Raw genomic sequence first — 6,771 nt, 5'->3', positions numbered from 1 at the left:
AGGTAGTCAGGCATGTTCTTGCTTTGCTCACAGAAATAACATAAAACAAATCTACCAGGAGAGTTAAAGCAAAGTGAGCAGCTGAAATGGATTCACTAGTGTTTCAGTTTGGTTGTTGGCTGGTTTGGATTACTTTTAAAAGAAAACTATGTCTGTCTAGTTCTCCTTCTTAGGTGAATGAACATCAAATGATGAAACCTTAATGATTTTTTTTCTCAGAACAGAAACGCTGTCCATCATGTACAACAAACTAGGCAAGTTGTCTTTGGATGTCTCTTCTCATTAATTCAAAACACTTTTGCCCTGTATTACATAAACTTGCTATGGAGCAAAGGCAGAGACCCTCAAGAGTCTCCAGGGTCTTCCTAGGCCTTAGTAAGTGCATGCAGGAGCAGGACACCCCGTCTTTCTGGTACTGTCCTTGGCACTCAGGTGGGTCTCAGTTCAAGCACATGTTGATAGTCCATCACTAAAAAAAGACAGGTAATAAAACACTGAGAGCAAGCTTCCATGTCTCCCTTTTCCTCCTCCAGGTCTTTGCATATGAGGTTCTTTTTGGTTGGAGCAGAATTTTAGAGGTCATGTTGTTTCGGCCCTTTGAACCCCAGTGTTCTCTATGTCCTTTGAAACATTCTGTTCTTACACACAGCTTCCAGCCTCTTTACATCAGGACATTTGGTCTAGGAATCTGCTCTTTGGATGTCAGTAAATATGTCCTATCTGAACTTTCAGGATGACCATTTGTTTAATCATGAGTTCTCCAGTCAGCTTTTCTACTCTAGACCCATTTCTCAGGGGATGAGTGGAAAAAGCTAGTTTCTGTAAATGCCTGGAGCTGGTCTGAGGAACTTGGAAAAATTCAGGGGATTTGAATATAAAGGGTACAGTGTGTTTTCTGCTTTTGATTTTTTTCTGCCTCTACATTCATCTATAATTTGTGGCATCACAGTTAAATGATGTTATGCCACTGACATTTTTGTATGGTGTAATCATTCCTGATTGCTGTCTCTGCCCTTTGCTAGCTGGTTTCTGTCTACAGTACAGCTCTCTTGAGAAATCACAATTTAAGAAAAAAAAAAGAAAGGAAAAGAAAGGAAAGGAAAAGGGAAAAAAGGAAAGGAAAGGAAAGGAAAGGAAAGGAAAGGAAAGGAAAGGAAAGGAAAGGAAAGGAAAGGAAAGGAAAGGAAAGGAAAGGAAAGGAAAGGAAAGGAAAGGAAAGGAAAGGAAAGGAAAGGAAAGGAAAGGAAAGGAAAGGAAAGGAAAGGAAAGGAAAGGAAAGGAAAGGAAAGGAAAGGAAAGGAAAGGAAAGGAAAGGAAAGGAAAGGAAAGGAAAGGAAAGGAAAGGAAAGGAAAGGAAAAAGAGAAAGAGAAAGAGAAAGGAAAGGAAAGGAAAGGAAAGGAAAAAGAGAAAGAGAAAGAGAAAGGAAAGGAAAGGAAAGGAAAGGAAAGGAAAGGAAAGGAAAGGAAAGGAAAGGAAAGGAAAGGAAAGGAGAAAGAGAAAGAGAAAGAGAAAGAGAAAGAGAAAGAGAAAGAGAAAGAGAAGTACCAGAAAGAACATTTTTTAAAATTTCTGAATCTTTGAGTAAAACAGGTCTTCCATGGAAAATAAAGCCACATGTAATACTGAGATAAGTTTTGGGTCACCTTGTCATCTTTTTTACTGATTTCTTCCAAAGCAACAAAAACTTGCTCTCATCAGCAAGTCTTAAGAAACACTGGTTCCTGGAAGGGAATCAGTCTACATTCTAGTAAGGCTTTGCCTCACCATGAAGGAAATAAAGGAATGAATCACATAAAATCAGTTCTGTTTCTGCATTACACTGTGTGAACCTCTCTTGAACTTCTGGCAGGGGCATAGCACATATGCCTTGCTCTTTCCAGTTGCTCTCAGTGTGCTGGGCTGGGCAGGTAGGCAGGTCATGAAGGAGCCTGTCCACCCCTACAGACAGAACATTCTGACACTTCTGTCCTATGGCTGGCCTCAAACAGTGCAGCAAGGAAACTGCTTTCTGAACAAAATAGCTCATAGGGAAGATGAAAGGCTGTGTTGTGGCCTGGCTCTGGAAATGTCAGTTGAGTCTAGCTGGCTTGGAAACACTGGGAAGCTTCCTCTGCTCTGGCCATATGCCCACAGTCTCCACTACACTGCTGTCCCTATCCAGATACCTGTATCTTCAGGGTCAGGAAATCAGTAGACAATCCTAGAGCCAACAGTGTTTGCTACTTTGGAGGCATTGCTTAGGACATACATACAGTGTTGGAGTAGGATTTTTAGAAAGGGGTAGTGTCAGGTAGCTTTAAACTCCAGATGGGTTTTAATCATTAGTCCAGCACATCTGTCTCTAGAACAAAATAAAATGTGTAACATCTTTTCCATCCAGCTTCTACGAAAGGCCGAGCTGTGTGTAAGATCTTTCCAATTGTACTTTTAAACAAACACATTCTGGCCTATCAACTTGGTGATACACCAGCTGAATACCTCCTCGATTCTTTCTGAGGTAACATCTCTTCAGACTCAGCCAATAAGTCATTAGCTGGTGCATTTGTGAGACAGGACTGTGAGCAGTGGTGAGAGAATTCACTGACAGCTTACAGTCAGTAGCTTACAGGCACTGGCTATAGCTACAGTCTTATGTAATTCATCAGTACAGAAAGCGGCAAACAAAGGTGCCGAAGTTCACTATCACAGAGCATTTCTCCACAGCATGGAAAACTTTGGTCAGTTTTCATGTGTTTGTAAGTCAGAATCATTACACAACTCTTCCCTTTGGATGATTTGTTTAATGAGAAAACCTCCTCATGAGATGATTTCAAGATTTAGGTTTGTTTTGGTTGGGTTGGATTTTTTTGACTATGGATATTGTATAGTCCTAAAATTTAGCTTTTGCTCATATTTAGCCACACAAAGTTCTTCCTTCAAATTACAACATCCCGCATCCCTTCTCAACTTTATTAACTGTACTAGTAGGTAATATAAATAACAAGTCTTTCAAAGAATGTGTTATCTATATCAGCCTCATGAATTTGAAAAATCTGATCTTTATTATCGCTGTGCATTAATTCTGATTTGTAAAAACGATGAGATCTAATTGGCCTCTGTAATTTCTTTTTTTTTTTTTTTTTTTTATTAATAGAAGCCAGATGTGGATGGGACTAAATTACTTTAGTAAAATCTGGTGTTTTGCAGATGACTAACTGATGTATGGAGCTCTGATATATGCAGACCATGGGGAATTAATTTTGATTCATACAGTTAAGGAGAAGTATAAATTCCTCCTTGCAGTTGAGCTATACCTTATTTTTCAGAAAACACATCAATATAAAGACCTTACAGGTGAAATTTGTTTTACATCATTCCAGCTTTAGTGTTCAGTGGTTGTGGAGGTTCACTCTGCAGTTAACAGAGAAACAGGTATTGAAGGCTGACATTTCTAAGAATGATGGGCTCTATCACCTCAAGAGCCATCTGTCTCTCCCACTGACTCTAGAGGGGACCTAGACAATTAGCTGAGGACAGATTTTCATAAGCAATAATGTTAAAGGCCACCCCAAGTGCTACTGTGGGGATGTGCCATCAGCACTCTAATGACTGTTGCTTACATATCATATTTTAATTCTTTCTAATAACAACTTCCCACAACAAACACTTGCCCAGACCCCTGATATATTAAATTGTGACTTAGGTAAATGAGAACTCTCCTCTTTGTGGTACATCCTAAGACAATGACCCTGTGGAGTTTCTAATCTCTTTCACAAATTTTGAAGGTCAACTTCTTTTAATCTCCTTTAATAAACCCGTTTTTCCAGGTTGTGTATCACCTCTGCTGACAGAGAAAGAACCTGAAAATAATCTTGCAAAAAGACCCTTAGAGGCTGTTTCAACCTTCTCTTTTTCCTGGGTTAGTATAACCTTCGTCCTTAAAACAGAGCATTTGCCATTCCTAACAGAAATTTTCATAGCTTATTTTTAAATCATCAAAACATGATTTCACCCTTGAATTCTGTAACCTAGCCATGCTGTATCTTCACAGTTTTTCTTAGAAGAAATTTTTCCTTAAGATTTAAGCTTCATTGTTGTGGCTGCACTTTAGAGTCCATTGTTACTGCCTTTGTAGTCTTCCACTCCGGGGTATAGAACAGTCGTGCTTTTCTCAGCACCATACACAGGACAAACCTTACTTTCCCCCCCTTCCCTTGTTTCATAGAAACGCAAAATATCATGAGTATTTTCTCTCTTTACTGTTGTTTGGGGTTTTTTAACCTCTATGCAGAGTATATGTGTTACCTGACAATGTATCTGTCTGTCTATGCACCACTAACACAATTCCTTGTTAGTCTTACACTGAGGAGAAACTGAGGTATACATAGGTGAAACAGTCCTCCTAATGTTGGGATGGACAAAGCATGATTAATGGTTCTTAATAAGGAAAGGCATACTGGAAAAGTAGCCACCAGAATAAGTAAGTATAGAAATAAAAGGCAGGGCTATGGGAAAAAGCATTCTGCTGATGGGTTCAAGTCTGATTTCTCCAGAAAAGAGTGTCAGACTGTAGCAGCTGACAGGCTATTGTTCTTTACAGATACAGAATCTTCTGAGATGTGAAGGAATGTGAGGAGATGGATAGCTAAGTTTTAACTTGCATGCAAAGCACTGCCAGGACAAACAAGACTTCTGAATCATTCCTTAACAAGAAATCAGGATATTGTTGTACTTCAGGGATATATTAACAAGAGAAGGCTGCTGAACTAATGATCTCCATGTCATACACAATGCCACAAACTTCCAGAGTTGAAACAAACCAGTGAAAATTATGGTCCTATTCAGCAGAGAAAATGCTTGACTATATCCAGCTAAGGTGCACTTACACTGTTTGGCTTATCTTTCTGCAGCTGTGTGTGGTATAAATGGAAATGAAATGTTTTATATCCCTTCTACTGTGCTCCTTCTGAGTGGTGTAGCAGCTGCAGCTGGATGTAGAAGAATATAGTAGCTCCTAAAGCTCAAAATTTATCTTGTGAAAAAAAGATTACAGTAATAAATCTGCAAGTTCTCCCATTCCTTTAACCTTCAGCCTACATGTATACTGGCAAGGGACAGGGTCTTGTGGAGCAATGCCATACACCCTGTGCCTGTGTCATACAAATGCATAAACAAAAGAGATAGTGCTTGGTATAACTGGAAGCATCTTGACATGAACTGTATGTTAATAAACACGGAATCTTTGTAACAATTCCAAAGAAAGACCCTGCCTTCTTGAACTCTTGATTGTGTTTTAACTCTGAATGAGAGCCTGAAATGAGAGTGCTGACTGTAAATGCTACTGTGAAATATTGGGTTGTTGATTTGGAGACTCAAACCAGACATGCTAGAAAGAACACAGGACCAAATATGACAAAGCTGTACTCACACAAGACCTGTTCTCAAATTCTTTGAAATTTAGAGACAGATAAAACAGCCTTTTATTTTTGATTATTATTCTGAGTCCTCATTTTCTTCTCTCTCCCTGCTGCAGTGTTACTTGTGGTGCTCCTGTCATGGAGAGTCTGTTTCATTATTTCAGTCATGGCTGAATACCATCATAAACCCCTTCTTTAGAGCATGCAGTAAAAAACAGAGCATGCAGTAGGTCTGACCAGACATCTCCATTTCTGAAACAGTTTTTGGCTGAAGCTTGCATCCAAATATTCACTGGTTGAAGAGAATTCTTGTGTGATAGATGGTTGATTGACTGTGAACAGTAATACATCAGATAACTCAATCCACCAAAAACAGTAGTATGGTTATAAGGCCATGGAGAAAAAATGTTTTCTTTTGCTACTGAAAATTATTTTTTTTTCAATAATGTCAGCATGAGAGTGAATGAAGTCTGAGCAGAAGGCAGGAGTGAGTCAAACTGCAGTACAAAAATAGTTAAGGAAAAATCAAATCACATCTTTAAAATATGCTATACATTCATTATATAAATAAACTCATAATGCAAAGATTTAAAATATTATATGTGGTTTATATTAAAAAATTATACTAGCAGATGATGAATTTAGGAGGAACTGACTCCTCATACATGCAGGATCAGTAGTTACAGACTGAATTACTCAGTTAATCCTCAGGACTGTGGCTACTGAGACAGGATCTTGTCAGTCCCCATGGTGTACCCACAGCCCTTAATTGCACTGGCCAGCCTCCCCTGGGGTCTCTACAACACTCTACCCTTGCAGCTAGGTGCCTCTTTTAAGCTCATGTCAGGGATTTAGTCCCTGTTGGAATTTAGTCCCAGTTGTGGGAATACTGATCTCTACCTCAGCCACAGCCCAGCCTAGCAGTGGATCCCATTGATCCTTTTCTGCAGACTGACTCCCTCGCTTGTTCTCAGACCTGTCTCATTATTCTGGACCTGCTCCATTTTTGCTGAGCTGTGTCCTGCCCTCATCAAATCTTATCCTGCTCCTGATCTCTGGATTTACTTTGTGGCTTGACCTCAGACCTGCCATATTACCATGAATTCACCCAATAATCTGGATCCTTTGCTGACTTTGGCTACCATCTCTGAGCCCATGCTGTTCATCTTCCTTGGCCAGTGTGGGATCTGAGCTTTCCCCAGACAGTCTTGTCTTATGCTCAACTCCTGGCTCCCCTTCCTTCAAGGAACAGCCAGTCCTCACTGTACCCTGCAAGGTCTAGCCAAAGCACTGTTACCACTGTTGTTTTTCCAAATTACTCTGTTCCAATTACAGAAGAACTCAAACTATCTATGCTACATTTCAAAGACATGA

The sequence above is a fragment of the Corvus brachyrhynchos genome, unplaced genomic scaffold (genome assembly GCF_000691975.1).
Source record: "Corvus brachyrhynchos isolate BGI_N302 unplaced genomic scaffold, ASM69197v1 scaffold42, whole genome shotgun sequence".
Classification (NCBI taxonomy): domain Eukaryota; kingdom Metazoa; phylum Chordata; class Aves; order Passeriformes; family Corvidae; genus Corvus; species Corvus brachyrhynchos.
This window is presented reverse-complemented; position numbering follows the sequence as displayed.